The sequence below is a fragment of the Hoplias malabaricus genome, chromosome 2 (genome assembly GCF_029633855.1).
Source record: "Hoplias malabaricus isolate fHopMal1 chromosome 2, fHopMal1.hap1, whole genome shotgun sequence".
In the NCBI taxonomy this organism is placed as follows: domain Eukaryota; kingdom Metazoa; phylum Chordata; class Actinopteri; order Characiformes; family Erythrinidae; genus Hoplias; species Hoplias malabaricus.
Genome location: NC_089801.1, coordinates 45176367 through 45197427, shown reverse-complemented (window position 1 = coordinate 45197427; position 21061 = coordinate 45176367). Strand labels below are relative to the sequence as shown.

The 21061-nt window shown below is 43.1% G+C and overlaps 1 pseudogene; it reads left to right on the top strand.

Annotated features, from left to right (window-relative positions):
• Window positions 1–18489, top strand: part of LOC136676802 (antigen WC1.1-like) — a 31715-nt pseudogene extending 13226 nt beyond the window's left edge.
• The last annotated feature ends 2572 nt before the right edge of the window (window positions 18490–21061 follow it).

Below are 21061 nucleotides of genomic sequence, written 5' to 3'. Positions count from 1 at the left end.
AGGCTAAACAAAGCATTGATAAGATTAAGTTTGCCTAAGCCCTAAAGCTTAAAATGTAAGAAAGTTTATTTAAAAGGCGTTATTGACCATAACAATATAGAAATGTTTAAAATTGTGAAAAGATTATTTAATTAGATCATTTCACAATTTTAAACATTTCTATAAAATAATATTCATTCATTCATTCATTATCTGTAAGCGCTTATCCAATTCAGGGTCGTGGTGGGTCCAGAGCCTACCTGGAATCACTGGGCGCAAGGCAGGAATACACCCTGGAGGGGGCGCCAGTCCTTCACAGGGCAACACAGACACACACACACATTCACTCACTCACACACACCTACGGACACTTTGGAGTCACCAATCCACCTACCAACGTGTGTTTTTGGACCATGGGAGGAAACCAGAGCACCCGGAGGAAACCCACGCGGACACAGGGAGAACACACCTCACAGACAGTCACCCTGAGCGGGAATCAAACCCACAACCTCCAGGTCCCTGGAGCTGTGTGACTGCGACTATAAAATAATACTCTGATTCAAATGTTGGTCTTGATTGATCTTAGGCGAGTCCTACAGCCAAGATGTGCTTTCAGTAATATTCTTTATGTCAACAAGACTTTTACTGATGCACTGGGCATAACTGTCATGAGTATCAAAGTGTTAAATTTTGTGAACCAACTTTTGAAGTTTCTTACATACCATGTTCAATATCTTCATCATAATCTTTATAGCTCAAGACATGAGACCATATGAACAAATGATATTTATCATGATTAAGACCGGCTTCATACGCATTCATAAGCCACTCTGAACTCTTCCCTAAAGTTTACCTCCCCGTTTCAGCCTCTATGGGCATGGTCCGTACTAGCAAATAAGAATATAATAATATTGGAAATAACCAGGCATTGTGAATATACACATTGACATTAAGTGTTTAAACAAACATAACTTTGAATTAAACTTTACATTTTGGGATATTATATTTGTACTACACCTTCTGTAATATCAACTGCAGATTCTTGATAATCTGACAATTAAAAAATAAAAATGCCATGTACCCAAAGTTCATGTTTCTACATATTCTATCATGTCATGTGCTATATTCACAGGATTATTATCCACAGTGACATTTTTCATCTTTAGGATTCTGATAGTGTTTTATACTGTGTCTTCAATAAGCCTTTCAGATTTCTGAGACACTTTAAAAGTAAAAAGATAATGTCCAATGAATGAAGCCAAATATAAGCTCTTCTCCACTGGAGTGTTTCCTCTCTCTGAAGTCAGTCTCCTGTTTGCTGGGGACCCTCTCAGCACACTGCCGTCAGCGTCTCTCCTCACACAAAGACAAACACCTCGAGAACCTAAGGAGGAGTTCTGTCCATCAGCGTCACACTCTTTTGATGAAAATGGAGAAAGAAGAAAATGCCTCCTCTGATTTGTCACTGAAATGTTTGATGATTTCCTCTTCTCTTTCTAATAAGGTAATAGTGAGTGTGATTGGCGGCTGGGGGAGCTCTCTCTCTCTCTCTCTCTCTCTCTCTCTCTCTCAGTTTCTTCAGTCTCTCTGGAGGAGTGGAGGTGAAGTGTGTTCTGCTGCTGAGGTGAATGGACTGTGTGCAGGTCAGAGGGAGATGGACAGCTGTGTGACTCTCATTCTCCTGTTCTCCACATTCACTCTCTCCACAGCTGGTGAGTACATTCACTATTTCAATGACAGTTAAATCATTGGTTATATATTTGGACATATAGGTGTGTGAGTACATGAATATCCATTATGTGGTAACTTTGTCTGTGAATCAGCACTAGGTCAGAAAATAGAAAAAGTCCATAGGAAATATATTTTTCATAATGGCCTGAAATGTTTTATGTGATATATTAGATTATTTTTATATAATATTTGTTCTTTATGTTTCTTCCTAGGTACAATAGAGCTGTTCTTTGAGTGTTTTAATGAAATTCTCTGGCAGTCTGACTCAGGTGTGTCTGTTTTTACCACAAGTTTTATGTTCACTTTGCAGTTATCTATAATGTATGTAATTTTAAAAGTGAAATCTCTCTCTCTCTCTCTCTCGTACAGACAGTGTGAGGTTGGTGAATGGTGACAGTCCCTGTGCTGGGAGAGTGGAGGTTCTTCATAGAGGACAGTGGGGAACAGTATGTGGCCGTGGTTGGGATATGACAGATGCTGCAGTGGTGTGTAGAGAGCTGAACTGTGGGCATCCTGTAGATGCCCCAAAGTATGCTCACTTTGGAACAGGATCAGGACAGATCTGGATGGAATTTGTGTCCTGTAGTGGATCAGAGTCTACACTAAAGAACTGTGGATCACGAGGATGGGGAATGCATGGTTGTGGTCATATTCACGATGCTGGAGTCGTCTGCTCAGGTAAACTGCTGTCAGTCATCACATGAATCACAGTCTGTGTTAATATTATCATTAACATCACACCATTCATTTTACTGAGGATTCTGAGTGTAATTAGTGGTGAATAACAAGACTCTTTTACACCAGTGTTCCTGAACATAGACATGAGAGATGTGTAAATACAGACTGTAGGGAAGTGAAACAGCCAAACACTTTTCAGAATGAAGGAGCAGATCATATAGTTTCTCACTAAAAGAAGTCGACTGGTTTATACTTCTCACAACACAAGCCCTTTCTCTCACTGTTCATCCTGAGATCACTGTGGAGGAACAGGATGAACATTAGGGAGAAAACTGAGAGGAGAAAAAAAAGGTGTTTACTCTGAGGATGGTCAGGTTCTTTATTATAAATCTTCTGTAAAACAGAACTCTGTTGTAAAGAGACTCAGTGTAATGCTCATGTTTCAGTCTCCTTTGTTAACTGCTCTATCAGGACACACATGACACTAACCCTCAGAGAAACACTGTTACAGAACAGCAGCAGTTTTAAAACACACTGTTTTCACCTGCTTTTTAGTGACTAATATCACTCCAACTACAACTACATTTCCCAGCAGTCCACACTCTAAAGTAGCATAATTTGTGGAAGAAATCTGGAATATTCTGAAGATCACAGCTCAACAAATTCAAACATATCTTTCTCATATGATGTAGAATGCAATTAATTTTAACTGTGAGTTATATGATATTTCAGTATAAATGTAATATAATCTATCTTCTGAACTCAACAGTAACGACGCTAGATAAAAGCGCAAATATATACTAATATGTCACTAATCTGTAAAAAGAGAGAATTGTGTGAGGATGTTTTAGTCAAATTTGGTCTTATTTTGCTCCAGGTGTCAATAAGAAGGGGACATGTGTCAAGTAAATTACAAGTAACCAAATAGGTACACAAACTAAAATACCTTTTGGGGTCCACTTTAACTACAACAACCATTATTGTTACCAAGCAGAAAATACCTGTGACTTTGTTTCTGTTCTGTGCACCGTCCTAATGTAACTGAAATACACACAGGTCACAGAAAGTCCAGACTCACTGATGGTCCTCACCTGTGCTCTGGGAGAGTGGAGGTGCTTCATGGAGAGACCTGGTCCACAGTGTGTGGTGCTGGCTTTGATCAGCAGGATGCAGAGGTTGTGTGTAGAGAGCTGGACTGTGGGCGTCCTGTGGAGGTGCTGGGAGCAGCTGCTTTTGGCCGAGGGGAGGTCCAGGTGTGGTCAGAGGAGCCTCAGTGTAGAGGAAACGAATCTCAGATTTACTTCTGTCCAACATCATCTTCACTCAGACACAACTGCACTCATGATAATGATGTGGGACTGGTGTGTGCTGGTAAAGTATAAATATTTAAACTCTATTTAAAAAAAAATAATAAAAAAAGTAAATAATAAATTAAATTAATTTTTTTTTAATTAAAATTTGCATCTGTAGTGGAAATAGTATGCACCCGTTGCGGTGGCATTAGCACTACATAGCGGAGTCAATGATAATTAATTATTTTATTAATAATTAATTATTTAGTTCATTTTGCTAAGCTCCATGTTTGGGAACCATTAACTAATATGTAGTGTCCTTACCTGTGTTAATTTTAGCTTAGACAAGTAGGTCATCTTCACATATTATACAGCAGAATTAGCTAGAACTAACTATTATTATTGAATTATGCTCATTGACCCGCCATGGGTTCTTGACTCTGAAATGGAATCTGAACTAGAAGTTATAATTCTATACAAGAAAGGTGCACACACAAACAAATAACCAAGGATTGGTTTTATCACACAACTGGTTTATTAATTGTAATATGAAATAATGAATATTAATTAGACATTCATATAATAAAGTGCATTACAGCGATATATGAGGGAACAGGGAGATTAATATATGAGGGAATTTCTCTAAGATAATTATTACCGTAAGGTCTAAGAAAGGCTATTGTTTATCCCAGCAAACTTTCAGTACCAACCCATGAGCTATGAAAGACATGAGACCATGTGAACTTACGTATCCTGAGATGGACAGGGAGCATGTCGCTGATGGTGGCTTCCGGCACGACTTCCTGGAGGATTGCCGACGCGGGTCTTGTAGGTTGCAGCCGCAGGCGTTCATTTTCTCCCGAGGCCTTCAGACACAGCCGTCGGAGCTGGTGGTGTTCTGAAGGTCTCTGTGGGGATTCTTCGCCGTCGCTGATCTGCCGCCTTGTCTCTCCTGGGCAGGTTTCCTCATCTCAGAAGGTCATTCTGAGGGTGCGTGCAGCCGTCCTCTTCATGGCGTTGTCATCGTTTTGAGGGTCAGAGGTCTAAGGTTGCCTTCATGCTCTGGGTGTGGCGTTGAAATTTTGCTAGGGTTAAACTATAGCTTTTCTTAATCTATAGTTTCTGTCTGGACCACGCTTTAAAGGTCCAAGACTGTTTAAGAAAGCCATGAGTCTGATGCCTGCAGAGTCATTTACAAAACTCAGGTCATTTTTCTCTTTTAGCCTTGAAAAGCCTGTTGTTTTCCTTTATTAAAAAGCTGTGTTTTAGCGAGTGTGTCCGCCTCCCTCAATCCGCCCCTCGCTCCTGACAGAATGTACGACCCCCAAGACGCAGCTAGCACAGCAAATATGTTCGACAGGGCTGCAATATGGAGTAGTCGGCTCCGGCAGATACACGCCAGCGTTAATCAACGCCTACAGGAGGAGGCAGCTCGTGAATCGAGTGATTACGCCAGCGCGAGTCGAAAGAGTCGGCGTAAGAAGCGTGCTGGAGTCCCCCCCTCGCTGGAGGATTACCCCCTCAGGTCCTGGGAAATTTTTGGGGGGGCGTTAAGGGTAGGGGCTGTTAGCCTCACCTCCGTACCTCTGAGGTCTGAGGCTAACAGGGGCGCACCTCGAGGTGATCTAATGGGTGCGCCTGTGAAACCCCCTAAACCCTTTACAGCTCCAGCGCGAGCCAGGCGAGCAGCACAAACCCCTGTCCTCAAGAGCGCGGCGCGCGCCTCTCCTGTCTTCAGGGACGACGTCGCTGCAGGTTCCACTGCCTCCGTGGACGACGTCGCTGCAGGTTCCCCTGCCTCCGTGGACGTCGTCGCCGCTCCAGTGCCCGTGATGGCGGCACCCGCCGCTCCAGTGCCCGTGATGGCGGCACCCGCCGCTCCAGTGCCCGTGATGGCGGCACCCGCCGCTCCAGTCCCCGTGATGGCGGCACCCGCCGCTCCAGTCCCCGTGATGGCGGCACCCGCCGCTCCAGTCCCCGTGACGGCGGCGGCGCCCGCCGCTCCTGTGTCCGTGACGGCGGCGGCGCCCGCCGCTCCTGTGTCCGTGACGGCGGCGGCGCCCGCCGCTCCTGTGTCCGTGACGGCGGCGGCGCCCGCCGCTCCTGTGTCTGTGACGGCGGCGGCGCCCGCCGCTCCTGTGTCCGTGACTGCGGCGGCGCCCGCCGCTCCTGTGTCCGTGACTGCGGCGGCGCCCGCCGCTCCTGTGTCCGTGACTACGGCGGCGCCCGCCGCTCCTGTGTCCGTGACTGTGGCTACGGCCGCTCCTGTCCCCGTGACTGTGGCTACGGCCTCTCCTGTCCCCGTGACTGTGGCTACGGCCTCTCCTGTCCCCGTGACTGTGGCTACGGCCTCTCCTGTACCCGTGACTGTGGCTACGGCCTCTCCTGTCCCCGTGACTGTGGCTACGGCCTCCCCTGTCCATGTCCGTAGGTCGGCCCGAAGGACTTCAGGGCCGATCCCCAGAACTGTGCCCAGGCTGGTTCCTCAGACTGCCCCACAGACATTAGCCAGTCCTGGGCACCCCCCTGTTATTTTGGTTCCCTTGTCTGTCCCTGTCATGGTTCCCGTCTCTGTCCTTGTCCCAGTACCCGTGTCAGCCTTTGTCTCTGTCCCTGTACCTGTTACTGTATTCATGTCTGTCCCCGTAAACGTCTTGGTCTCCTGTCCAGTCCCCTGTTAGTCCTGTCCAGTCCCCGTTTCAACCCTCTGTCTTGTCTCACGTCCAGTTCCCGTATCCGTCCAATGTCCAGTCACCTGTCTTGTCTCCGGTCCAGTTTCCCTTCCAATCCCCTGTCCAGTCTCCAGTCCCGTCTCCGTTCCAGTCTAGTGTCATGTCACCTGTCCTGTCTTCTGTCCAGTCACGTACCCCTGTCCAGTCTAACGTTCCTATCCTGTCCAGTGTCTTGTCACCAGTCTCTGCTCCCGTCCAGTCCCAGCACCAAGTCATGTCACCTGTCCTGTCTTCTGTCCAGTCACGTACCCCTGTCCAGTCTAACGTTCCTATCCTGTCCAGTGTCTTGTCACCAGTCTCTGCTCCCGTCCAGTCCCAGCACCAAGTTCTGTCACCTGTCCCGTCTTCTGTCCAGTCCCTGTTTCCATCCAGTGTCATGTCCAATGTCAAAAACCCTGTCAAGTCCCATGTGTCCACTCCTGTCCTGTCCAGTCCGTTCTCGTCTCTTGCTGCCCCCCTTTGTCAGTCTCCTGTCATGTCCCATGTCCCGTCTCGTATATTCGGTCCTGTCGTGTCCCCAGCTCCTGTGTCTGTTCCCGTCCTGTCCTGAGTCCTGTCACCCGTTGGTTTGTTGTCCGTCTTGTTTTCCGTGCCCTCTCCAGTGCCAGCTCCTGGGGGGTTTAGGAGTACGCGCCCGGGAGTTGCGCGTTCTTGGGGGGGGGGCATCTGTCACGCCTTCGTCCTGTCAGTCTGTTGTCCCCGCCATGTGCTTTATTCGCACATGGCTATGTTTTGTTTATATCCTTGTCTCCGCCCTCGTCCCGCCTCCTCGTCCGTGTCATGTGTCAGCCCGTCCTCGTTATCTGTCCAGGTGTGTCTCGTTTGTGTCTGTATTTAAGCCCTCTTGTGTCACGTCCTGTTTGTCGTACATTTCTCATTTCACATTCTCATTTCTCTTTTCTCATGTTTAGTCGGTCGTGTTTTCGAGTCTGTCCGTCTGTCTCCACAGTTTCTCCGTGTCTGTTTCCCTAGTCGTTGTTTCGTGTCGTAGTTTCTTTTCCTCTCTCGTTTCTTCGTTTTGTCTTTAGTCTGTCAGTCCCGTTTGCCCTGTTTAGCTCCCCTTGTTTAGTTTAGCCTGGTTAGCTCCCTGTTTGTTTTCGTTTTGTTAAGGTCTCTGTTTTGTTGTTTTCCTTTATTAAAAAGCTGTGTTTTAGCGAGTGCGTCCGCCTCCCTCAATCCGCCCCTCGCTCCTGACACAGCATGAATTGTTATTTTGTCACAGAGTGGATGGATATAAGGAGACATAATCAGGAGCTTATGGTATTTGTGCATTTATTGGACAGCAAAATCCTAGCAGTTAATTTGTTGCTCATTGATGGATATGTTTGTTTGTGATTGAGGGGGAACATATTGGAGAGCAAGCACAGACTAAATATATTGGTAGATGGGGTGAGGTGTGAGACTGAAAACTGGTGGTGGACCTATGTTTAAAAAATAAAAAATAAAAAATAAAAATAAAATAAATTAAAAAATAAAATATAAAATACAGGTTACAGAATGTGTTGCAATAGCTATGCTGAAGCCAGACAGTGTTGTATTCTGAAAGAAAAGGTTTATTTTATAGAGTTACCTCCATTTGAGGATGCAGTAAATGGTGATTTTGAAAAGGAGAACCTGAAGTATGCAAACTTGGCAGCTGAGGTGAGAGAACTCGGGTGGCAGACGCATGTTAGACCGGTAGACTTAGGTGTTAATCGAGTTTCGAGTACAGATTAAGGAAATGGGCTGGGTCCACTGAGTAACCATATTTGCTGCACAGTTACCAACATCTGTGTTGCTGGTTGCTGATCGCATTATTAAACGCCACGGCAACCTTAATTGTTAGACATAGGATATAAAAAGCAGATAAGGAGAAACAAATTATACCAATGGGACAAAAATATTACACTTGGTCATTAATTTATTTAGGAAATGTCCCAGTATTACAAACCTGTTTGTGGCCAAAGTATGTGAACCTTTGCATCCTGTATCTGGTGTGACCTCATCATGTAGCAGTAACTGCACCTAAACATTTCTCATAATTATTGATTAGTCCTGCACCTCAGCTTTTAAAGGAATTTTAGCCCATTCTTCCATAAAAACTATTTCTATTATTTGGGTGGGTTTCCTCCCATGAACTCCTTGTTTCAAGTCGTTCCACAACCTTTTTATTGGATTAATGTCAGGACGTTGACTTTGCCACTCAAAAACATTACATTTATTCTTCTTTAACCATTCTTTGGTAGAAAGACTTGGGTGCTTTGGGTCGTTGTCTTGCTGCATGGACATGGATCATACAGAAGTTCTAAAATATCAGATTGTAGTCCTATATTGCTCTGCATACTTTTTTGCCCCCTTTCACCCTGTTCTTCAGTAGTCAGGACCACCTCAGAGTAGCTATGATTTGGGTTGTAGATCATTCACAGCTCTGCAGTCACACTGACATGCTGGTAGCGTGTTCGTGTGTATTGCACAGGCAAGAATGGACCAGACACAGCAGTGCTGCTGGAGGATTTAAAGCTCTCAGTGTCACTGCTGGACTAAGAATACCAAACCAAAAACATCCAGCCAAGGACATCCTGTGGGTAGTGTCCTGTGTCCACTTATAAAGGACAAGAGGATGACTCTTGTTTATTAGGAAATTTGATTACACATTGCAAATATAAATATAAAATAAAAATATAAATATAAAATATAAATTAAAGATATATTATCAAATTTTCTTGCTCTAGAGGGCACATCATCATAATTTATTGCAAGAAACGGCACCCAAGAAGGCTCTCGGTTATTTATTTGCCATATAAAGGGCAGCCAATAGGGCACTGTCTCGTTTATGCCACTCTAGAGGGCACTTTAGCAATGATTTTTTGTGTTTCACTGGTTGGCCTTTGTTGGATGGCTTTGTTAGATACTAACCACTGAATGCTGATAACACCCCGATAGACCTGTATTTTGCAGATGCTCTGACTCGTCGTCTAGCCATCACAACTTGGCACTTATCACAGTTTTTCATACACTTCTATTAGTCTAGAACTGACTGTTCACTTGCTGGCTCATATCTCCCACCCCATACGACAGATTCTATTGAAAAGAGATAATTATATTTCAGTCACCCATCAGTAGTTTTAATACTGTGGCTGATCAGTGTGTGTTATGCTCCTAATGTCCTGTTAATCAATTAATAGTAAAATGATTTATTACTGCATGTGTTAGAGTACTTTGAACCTAGTGAAATGTACTAAAATCTACTGTGCTGTAAAGGGCGGCACGGTGTCGCTGCAGGTAGTGTCGCAGTCACATAGCTCCAGGGACCCGGAGGTTTTGGGTTCGAGTCCCGCTCTGGAGTTTGGTGTGTTGTCTGCGTGGGTTTCCTCCTGTGCTCCGGTTTCCTCCCACGGTCCAAAAACACATGTTGGTAGGTGGATTGGCAAAAAGTGTCCATAGGTGTGAATGTGTGAGTGTCCGTGTTGCCCTGTGAAGGACTGGCGCCCCCTCCAGGGTGTATTCCAGCCTTGCGCCCAATGATTCCAGGAAGGCTCTGGACCCACCACAACCCTGAACTGGATAAGCGGTTACAGATGAATGAATGAATGAATACTGTGTTGTAAGGTCAGTTTCTCTCTCTCTCTCTCTCTCTCTCTCTCTCTCTCTGTTGTACAGACAGTGTGAGGCTGGTGAATGGTAGCAGTCGCTGTGCTGGGAGAGTGGAGGTTCGTTATGAAGATCAGTGGGGAACAGTGTGTGGTCGGGGCTGGGATATGAGTGACGCTGCAGTGGTGTGTAGAGCACTGAACTGTGGGGAGGTTGTAGAAATACCAGGTAAAGCTCACTTTGGAGCAGGATCAGGACCAATCTGGATGGATAATGTGGACTGTAGTGGATCAGAGTCTACGCTGAAGAAATGTAGATCGTCAGGACGTGGCGAACAGAACTGTGATCATTCAAAAGATGCTGGAGTCATGTGTTCAGGTGAGCTTTGATTATTTTTGTGATAAATTAATTTTGTAACAATTATTTCTTTAAAATGATTACAGATTTAAAATATTTAATTCATTTTTTCTAATAGTTCTATGAATGTTCTGTAATTAACTGTTAATTATACTAAATGCTGCATGTAGTATCTTTTTGATGAACTTTCAAAGCTGTAGCAGAAAATAACAAAGTGAAAATATGTCAAAATATTATTTTAGAAGTCCGTGTTGTTGGTGGTTCTCACTGCTCTGGGAGAGTGGAGGTGCTTCATGGAGAGACCTGGTCCACAGTGTGTGATGCTGGCTTTGATCAGCAGGATGCAGAGGTTGTGTGTAGAGAGCTGGACTGTGGGCGTCCTGTGGAGGTGCTGGGAGCAGCTGCTTTTGGCCGAGGGGAGATCCAGGTGTGGTCAGAGGAGCTTCAGTGTAGAGGAAACGAATCTCAGATTTACTTCTGTCCAACATCATCTTCACTCAGACACAACTGCACTCATGATAATGATGTGGGACTGGTGTGTGCTGGTAAGATGTGAACCATGTCAAGAAACATGTTGTTGCTGTCTCTAGAAAACCTTGTAATTCCTTTTTATCTTTATACATTATGGACATCATTTGAAACTGACACTTGAGTTGTGTGAAGAGTTCACGATGAATGGACAAAAAATGTTCCAAAATTTCTTTAAAAAAAAAAAACATGGTCCGTGAACTTCCACTGAGGGTTAAGAAATTGTAAGCTTTATTTTCCTTCCCCTGAAAAATTAAGATATTGGAGATACAATGTTTCTATATAACAGTGACAGTATGCTTTATTGTATCTCTGTGTAAATCTCTCTCTCTCGTACAGACAGTGTGAGGTTGGCGGATGGTGGCAGTCGCTGTGCTGGGAGAGTGGAGGTTCTTCATGAAGGACAGTGGGGAACAGTGTGCAGTTTTAACTGGGATAAAGGTGACGCTGCAGTGGTGTGTAAAGAGCTGAACTGTGGCGAGGTTCTGTTAACCCATTATGGTCACTTTGGTCCAGGATCAGGCCCGATCTGGATGGATGATGTGGACTGTAGTGGGTTAGAATCTACACTGAAATACTGTAGATCAGTAAGAGAAGGTGAACAGAACTGTGGACATGATCGTGATGCTGGAGTCACTTGCTCAGGTAAACGGAGGTCAGTCATCATATTCATGAATATAATTTCATTATTAGCACATCAGTTTCATTTTATTGAAGATGTTCAGCATTATTCACCTGACTTTATTGAAAAATATTTTAAAATCAAAGGAGAATAGTTTGAAAATAATTAACTGCTAATATATAAAATGAAATAATTTCCAGCCCAAAAGTAATGCACTGACAAACATTCCCCACCCACACTCTTCCTCCACTTATCTCCACCCAAACCTCAGTAGAGTCAATTTTATGAATATCAGAGAGAAACTAACATACCCAAAGCCCAGATAAGTAGGGAGGGTTGCGTCAGCAGGGCATCTGGCATAAAAACAGTGCAAGATCAGTGGTGCAGATCGCAGTTGATCCGTTGTGGCGACTCTGGACAGGAGCAGCCGAAAGAAGATGATAATAAAGAAAAAGAGAGAAACTAACTCAATGAAGAGACACCTGTTACATACTTTTAGTGAGATCATGTGATTCATTTATTAATCAGCAACCCTGACTTAATATTACAACAACATTATTATGTCATACATGTATTTAAAAAACCTCATAAATAAATAAATAAAAAAAAAACAATGGTTGGTCTGTGAGCTAAGATTATGAGATCTTTCCTTAGGAAACATAAATCTGAAAACACTGATGCACTTTATCATTTTAATGTAAATCCAAGTGCAGAATAAATGTAAATGCTTAGGTTGGGCACAGTTTAAATATTATAATTCACACAGGTCACAGAAAACCCAGACTCACTGATGGTCCTCACCTGTGCTCTGGGAGAGTGGAGGTGCTTCTGGGAAAATCCTGGTCCACAGTGTGTGATGCTGGCTTTGATCAGCAGGATGCAGAGGTTGTGTGTAGAGAGCTGGACTGTGGGCGTCCTGTGGAGGTGATGGTAGCAGCTGCTTTTGGCAGAGGGGAGGTCCAGGTGTGGTCAGAGGAGCTTCAGTGTAGAGGAAACGAATCTCAGATTTACTTCTGTCCAACATCATCTTCACTCAGACACAACTGCACTCATGATAATGATGTGGGACTGGTGTGTTCTGGTAAAGTATAAGTATTTAAAATCTATTTTAAAAGTTCGCTTCTCTGCTTGTCACACTCTGTGAGCAGTGGTCTGCACTTATCTGAGCTAATTCCTGTAATATGATGTTCATTCAGGTCACACAGAAGCTCGTCTGGAGAAGGGCTGGGACTCGTGTTCTGGTCGAGTGGAGCTCCAGTATCTCAATGAGTGGGGCACAGTGTGTGATGGAAGCTGGGATATGAGAGCTGCCAGTGTCCTCTGTGGTCAGCTGAAGTGTGGGAGTGCTTTGGCTGTGTTGGGGTCAGACTGGTTTGGGGAGGGGAGTGACCGGATCTGGGCTGATGTGTTTGATTGTCAGGGAAACGAAACACACCTGTCACAATGTTCCATTTCATCATGGAGTCGAGCTGCATGCTCTCATAAACAGGACGCTGGAGTCATCTGCACGAGTAAGATCTAAAACTGTTTATACCCTTTTACAGAAGGAGAAAAAGGTACTGTGCAGGTGCTAACAGTGTCAATGGACTTTAAAAGGCACAACAAAAGTTACAAAATCCAGTTGTGTTCCCTAAAGGTACATTACAATCTCTTCTACAGACCGAGAAGTGAACATTTGTAAGCTTTCATTATAGAACTAAATAAAATAAAATAAAATATTCCTGTAGATGAAATACTGTGTATGAAATCAATTGAAAAATCTACAAATAATATAGAATATGGTACAAAAGTTTTGCCTAACTACAGGTATTGAAAATGTACCTTGGATGGAACCACCACAGTGACAGGTGTTAGGGAGAAATATATAACATAGTAAAATAAACATAAATATTTATATTAACTCATCATTCTCCTCTCCAGACTCTTCTCTGGCTCTTCATGAGGGGCGAGTGCGGTTGTCTGGAGGGAGGGAGTGTGAGGGGGAGGTGGAGGTGTACTTCAGTCAGGACTGGAGGACAGTTCTGCTGGACTCCTGGAGTGTGTCTAAGGCCTCTGTGGTCTGCAGACAGCTGGGCTGTGGCTCTGTGCTCAACTTCTCCCCCTCCTCTTCATCCAGTCCTGAACACACACACACGTGTGTGAGGGGTTTCAACTGCTCTGGGAGTGAAGCTCATCTGGGGAACTGCAGCAGTGCAGAAGTAGTAAACTGCAGCTCCAGAGAACAGCTCTCTATCACCTGCTCTGGTGAGAATTACAATATCTAATTACTAAATGTGGCTAATGAACATAACCTGAATTATCAGTTATTATAATCGTTGATAAACAGCAACTTTATCAACCTGACCTTCATTTGTTTTGTGTGTGTGTGTGTGTGTGTAGATAGGTTTAACAGCTCCGTCAGACTGGTGGGTTCTGGAGGAGCGTGTGCAGGAAGGCTGGAGGTCTTTCACAGCGGCTCATGGGGGACAGTGTGTGGTGACTTGTGGGATATTAAGGATGCGCAGGTGGTGTGCAGACAGCTGCAGTGTGGAGAGGCCCTCAGTGCCCCAGTACCAGCCCGTTTTGGACCTGGAACTGGACCCATAGGGCTGAATGAGGTGCAGTGTGAGGGGAATGAGACGTCCCTGTGGAACTGCAGATATCAGCTGAGTGAAGGGGGTGAATGTGGACACAAGGAGGACGTAGGAGTGGTGTGTTCAGGTAAAGTCATATTACAATTGTTAACATGTACAAGCAAGAAATGTTTACATTTTAAAGAATATTATAAATTGAATTGATAAACACACCCCGATTCATTCAATAATAGATCTGTTAAAGACATAATAAATCCTCTTCCTCTCACAGAGTATAAGGAGATCAGACTCACTGAGGGCTGTGAGGGGACTCTGGAAGTGTTCTACAATGGGACCTGGGGTAATGTGTGTGAAAACGGGATGACTGAAGAAATCGCTAGTCTGGTCTGTCAGGAGCTGAACTGTGGAAAATCTGGAAATTGGAAATCTGCAAAAGCGAGAGTGGAATCAGCTCCTAAGTGGCTGGACTTCGTGAAATGTAGGAAACATGACTCCACTCTGTGGCACTGTCCATCTTCCCCCTGGGGTCAGAACAGCTGTGATAACCGTAATGAAGTGGCTCACATCACCTGCTCAGGTAGGCAGTTCTACAGTTTATAGAGAAAGAGTATATTATTAAAATTAGACACACCACATACGCCATGAGAATCACATAAATAATGTATGTTCTTATTCCAGACGAGGGAAAATCATCACACACTCCTCGAACATGCTTTTTAGCTCCGCACCAGAAACAGTGCTCAAGTAAGACTTTTAAACACCAAGTATCTCAGTAACTGCTTTTGTGTTTCTTTTAGATGAGAATGTGTCTTTATCAGAGAAAAAATGTAAATGGGTGTCACTGAGTGATGCTGATTATAATAAAATGCATTAATTAATTTATAGAATCTGTGATTAGATTTGTCCATTAGTGTAGCTGTTTCCTCGTGTGCTCTGTGTATGTGTAGATCACCTGCCTCTCAGACTGAGTGGAGGAGAGGGAAGCTGCTCTGGGAGACTGGAGGTGTATTATAACTCTGAGTGGGGGTCTGTCAGTGATGATCTGTGGGACATCAGGGACGCTCAGGTGGTCTGCAGGCAGCTGGGCTGTGGGCCGGCGCTGAGGGCTGATGGGAGTGCTGTCTTTGGTGCTGGTGAAGGGCCGATCTGGCTGAACAGAGTGAAGTGTAGAGGGAATGAGATTCACCTGTGGGACTGTCCTCATTCCCTGAAGTACTACACTGACCGCTCCCACAGACAGGACGCTGGAGTCACCTGTGCAGGTCAGAGACCACTGGAGTCTGGAGTTTGTGTCTTTAATCAAAACTGCTGTACCCCAGGGTAAATAAAGCTTCACTGAAAGGTGCAGTGATACCCTTTAGTTAATAGCATCTAATACTAGTCTCACACATGCAGTGTTCAAACTGTACGGCTTAAGAATACGAATGGTCAGTTAATGTTAAGGAACTTAACATTAACATATAATATATAACATATAGTTTATATTAGTTTTTAATGTTTCACTTCTGTATTTCTAGAGATATCTGTGCCTACTACTACTGCACTCACCACAACCACCTTCTCCACCACCACAGGTACTGTTTTAATCTCAGGGCATTTTTAAATAGTTTTTTTTTTTTTTAAGATTGTTCAGAGCTGTTCAATGTTTCTGTTCTTTGTCATTATTTCCAGTTGATCGGTCAAAGGGTACAAACAGTACGACACATACTCAAGCTGTTCCCTCCATCTATCCAGTGTCTCTCCTGGTGCTGGGAGCGCTGCTCTTCCTGGCCTTAGTGCTTCTGTTTGTGCTGTTTTATCAGAACAGAGTGCTCAGGAGAGGTAGAGAGATTCAGAAATCATCTACAATCCACTTTCTGTACTTTCTCTAAACACCATTAGTCCTTCAATCTGTCATCAGTCTTCTCTTCTACTGACCTGGCTCCCTGTTTCTCTCTGTGTCTCTCACAGTGCATCATCATAGTTCTCTGCCATGTCTTTTCTACAGGCGACAAAATGTAACTGCAGCACCATTTAAGGTGGAACTGGAACTCCGGAAAAGAAGCTGGAGAACAATAAACTATCTTCATCCTCATCATAAACATTCAGTCTGTAAAGTGTCTATAAAGTCAACTGGGTTTAATCCCAGTCTATGAAGATCCTCAGAGGGTAAATGGACTGATCTCACCTAAGTGCAGTGTATAATCCTCAGAACTGAGTCCAGGCCACAGTGAGCTGCTCCAGACTTTAATGAAGACATTCCTCAGTTCAGAAGTCCGTTATAATCCAGAAGACACCGGGTGAAAAAACAAATAAATAACTACATAAAGGAGAGAAATCCTCTTCTGTGAAGAAAACCAAGAGTCCAACCGTTCAAGTTTACCGCAAATAACTCAGAGAGAGTATTAGCATCATAGCATTACCGAGGTTAGCGTTACCATAACAAACAACATAACAGTCCTGACTGGTGCTCAAAGATACACAGGTTCCACATAAAACAGAAATAAAATCCATACATCGAACGGAAAATAACGGATCAAATGAAAGAAGGCGCTCTGAAAACAGAAAACTCTTCACTGTCTGATTTTACACTGAATTTAAAGCAGCATCAAACAACTCAATACTACAGCGCCCTCAGTGTCCGCACACTGTAACTACACCAGCAGCACTCAGCAGAACAGACCCCTGGAGCCCCTCACTGTAGGGGGTGACGTTCTCTTGGTGAATGTGATGTTGTTGGAGCAGGTTATTATACAGTGAACATTTCTAACCATAACCCCCTGTTCATGACTGTACTTCTCTCCTCTAACAGGGAGTATCCTCTCTGAAGAACAGCGTTCAGGATATGAGGATGTGGATGAGGAGCTGCTCTCTGGTGAGAGGATCATTGTTGGTTAATTGGTCAGTTTGGGCCGTACAGAGAGGGGGGATTAGGGTGGTCTCATCTCTGAAGTGCTTTTATTTCATAATGGCTCCATATTCTCAGAGCTGGACGTGTACACAGTGCTGAAAGCTGATAAAGTAAAGCCTGCTGCTGTTATTGTCTTGATTTGTGGCTGAGTCTTGACATGTCTGGCCCAGACTGAAGGCGTAGGTTTAATAATCCTACTTCAGCACTGGTGTAACATTAGTCTCTGGGGGATGATCTCGCTCTTTTGTTTTTAATTGTGGAAGTAGTTTGTTGCTTTGGTGAATGATTCTGTTCATCTGTAGAAAAGTAATTCCAGACAGATTTGATTTCCTTTAGAATCTTAATAGAATCACTTACTGTCGCTCACAAAAGACGCAGAAGAGATGTAGAACTCTGAAATGACGCTGAATGAGTAAAGTTTCTCCTTGTTTCCAGCAAAGTCAGTGACTGAGGAGAAGGCAGAATATTATGATGATGCTGCCCCCAGTGGTCTGATAGGTGAGCTCCTCTCTTAAATAATCACATGCATTTTGTTCTGTTTCCATTAAACCACAGTGTAAAACTAGGACAGCTCTGTTTGTAAAGTCAGTGTGTTTTTATTTGATTTTGGTGAAACAGAGACAGAGGACACAGCAGAGAGCTATGATGATGTCCTCACTGCTGGACAGATCTCTGAGAGCGCAGCAGGTGTGTGTGTGTGTGTGTTCTGGTTTCTACTTTAGAGAGAAAAGTAAGTAAGTACGCAAATGCAGTGAAATAACTTTTCACGCTGGTTTAGATGCAGTCGAATAGTACACACACAGTTCAGAGAACATCTTTAAAAGTCCCCACCACTGTTCTTTAAACGTGTGTGTGTTTAGGAGCAGAGGACGTATCAGAGATTTATGATGACGTCATCAGCGCTGACCAGAACTCACCTGAAGGAACAGGTACGACTTGTAATGGAACAACACTGTAATCTCCAACATGAACACAGTCACTGATGATACTGGGGCTGATTTAATGTCCTCTGTCTCTACATTTGGACAGAAGACATGGCAGAGAACTATGATGATGCTGTTCCCACTGGACCAAGCTCCAACATTATGACAAGTAATGTTTTCTTCATGTGGATAAATAATGTTCAACTGAAGCTTCAACACAGTCCCAATGTCAGCTCTGTTTCTTCTTGTTCTCATTGATCTCCATGTTGGTGCAGTGGACGCAGCAGAGAGCTATGATGATGTGGTCACATGGAGGAGGGGGAAAAGGTGAGTGTCTGATCTTGAGCGACTGGGAGTTTAAAGTCAATGTGAATGTGCAGTCGGCTCCTTTTCCTTCTGTATCATGACGTATTTCTGAGTGAAACGCAGCGTCAGAGTCTCTGTCTCTGAGCGAGTTGAGTGTCCTCACTCAGTGATAATAATGGATTGATTTTACAGACTATGAAGATGTGGAGGAGGAGCCTCAGACAGAGATGAATCATGTGACTGAGAGACCACACCCAGTGTCTTTCCTCAGGAAACTACATTCAAACCTCTTCAGACGCAACAAGTGATTCATATTTTAAAGGAATATAAACATTGTTTATTGTAGCTTTACAGATCTTAGAGAGGACACGGTGGTATTAAACACCTCCAGGAGTAAAACACCAGCCTCAGTGAGCTACACTCTCAATACAGATGTGTTAAAACAACATGCAGTGTACTATTTTGAACACATCTCTATGTCCAGGTCAGAATGAGAGTTTCTTATGGTGTAAGTGTGTAATGTGTGGAATCTGCTGCTGTGGTCTGAGAGATAATTCTGTTCTCCTCTCTTCTCCAGATGTTGAGCAGCAGTAGACCACTGGACACTTGATAACTGTTAATCTGTCTCTCTCTGACTCTGTGTGTCTCAGAAATGATGTGTTACAGAACGGAAAATAGATTAGACACATTACAGAACACACTGTAATTTGTTACAGTTTTATTCCGTTTGTATTTTTTTACTTTTATATTTTAATTGATATACATTACATTTTCAGTCATTTCTAGCCTGACCTGATTTTATTTTACTAACACATTTTTCAAATTAAAGTCAGTTTTGCCTCATTGCATTTGTCTTTTATTATGAAAGACCCATCAATAAAAATTAATTCTTAAAAATTATAATTTCTTTTACACTGAATATTTTTGTGTCACTAAATGTTTTATCACCAAATTGTATCACTTTACAATCGACTACATTTCCTGCTGAGAAACAAAACACTGCTTAGGCCTCCATTCATTTCGTCTCTTCACTTGCTGTCCTCACTAAAAGCTGTTGAAGGCAGTATATTTTCAGCCGAACAGCAGCTTAGTGTAACATTCTTCATCACTGCATTCTCCAAGAACAGACAGAGCTCTGGGTGTTACAGGATTTAATGGAGGAAAATATGTCATTAACACAAACTACAAACTACAGGTCAGTACCTGTGTAAGTACTGAATAATATCCCTAGTACATCAGCATGTAGTGTAATGTAGTGACCAATAAACTGATCATCATCAGAAACACTGCCCTCAGACCCAAGAGCAGTAACATAAACATGTGAATATAACTGAACAGTGGAGGACTTTCAGATGAAGACTGTGTGGCTTTAAGGAAAATCCCCCTCTGGTCATAGATTAAACCCATAACTTCACAGACATTAGAAATCCTCTGGCTCCAACTTGTGGAGAAAATTAATTCCTACAGGGATTGATCAACAGCACTTTTGTAAGACCTTATTTGTCAATGTGAAAATACAAGTGTTAAAGTAAATTACTGCCATTAAATCACTGTTATTATTATATTTCATACATTAGAGTTTATTCTGTATATTTTTATAATCACTATTGTCTTGTACTGTGCTCCGTGTTTAAAAAAAAAAATCCTAAATTCTGACAACATTAATAAAATGGGTAATAATAAAAAATATATATAAAATAAGAAATTAAAATAATAAAATAACTGCCCTTAGTTTCAGGCCACTGATGCCAAACTTGGCTACAAATCCCCTAACACCTATCTCCACCGATCTTACATGTGCCTGCCACCCACGTTCCCTCACCTCAGCCGCCAAGTTCTCATACTTCATCTTCTTCCTTCCAGAGTACAGCACCATGTCTGGCCTCAGTAGAGTTAAGGCAATGCACTCTGGGACCTGCACTTTTTCACCTGTGTCCACCAGCAATTTCCAGTCTCGTGCTTCACCCCTTCTACTAATATTTATAGCCTGTGCTTACCTATTTATAGCCTGTGCAAACCTAATCACTTTATTACTACAACCACTCGTCTATGCATTTACCTCTAAGCGTCTGCTGTCCAACAAACATGCTACAACCCTTAGCACCTGATTATGTCTCCATGTAAACCTCCCCTGCGACAAACTAAGCTTACAAACTGATAGAATATGCTTCAGCGTCCCAACCCCGGTCCATAACCTACATCTAGGGTCTTCACCTACCCACTGTCCAAGATTTTGTGGAGTTGGAAGGACATCATAAGTTGCTCCAAGCAAAAAAATAATACGACTTGTCTCATCACAATTTCTACCAGTTAAATAGACATTTGACCTTAACGTCTGCACTAAAACTAGTGTTTCTTAGAAATAGAGGTTTACACTGGAAATGTATTAAAATAATCTCATTCAGGAAACATGAGTCTTTAAGAAAAGTGTCATTGGTAAAGTGTAGGTCTCTGAAACACTGACACAACATTTTGTACGAGATGAACTCACTGTGGTTCAGATCCAGTGTCTAAACTAAAACTAGTTTTACTGAGAAATACAGATTTACACTGGAATTCTTTTCATTTCAAATTGTCCACAACAAATGAAACTTTAATAAAAATGGAATTTAGAAAGAAAATAAAGGTTTTTACTCTCACCTCAGGTATAAAAGTGGATTTAGGCCTGTGTCTAAAACTAGTGTTACTGAGAAATACAGGTTCACACTGGATCTTAATGAATAAAATCTTATACAGGACACATACACCTTTAAGAAAAGTGACTGGGGCTGAAATCCACTGATATTCTTTGTTTGTGCAAAGACCCGACCGACTATAAACAAAACAAAACAGTTGTAATAGAGAGCTGTACCTAATAAAGTGTCAGCTGAGTGTCCAGAA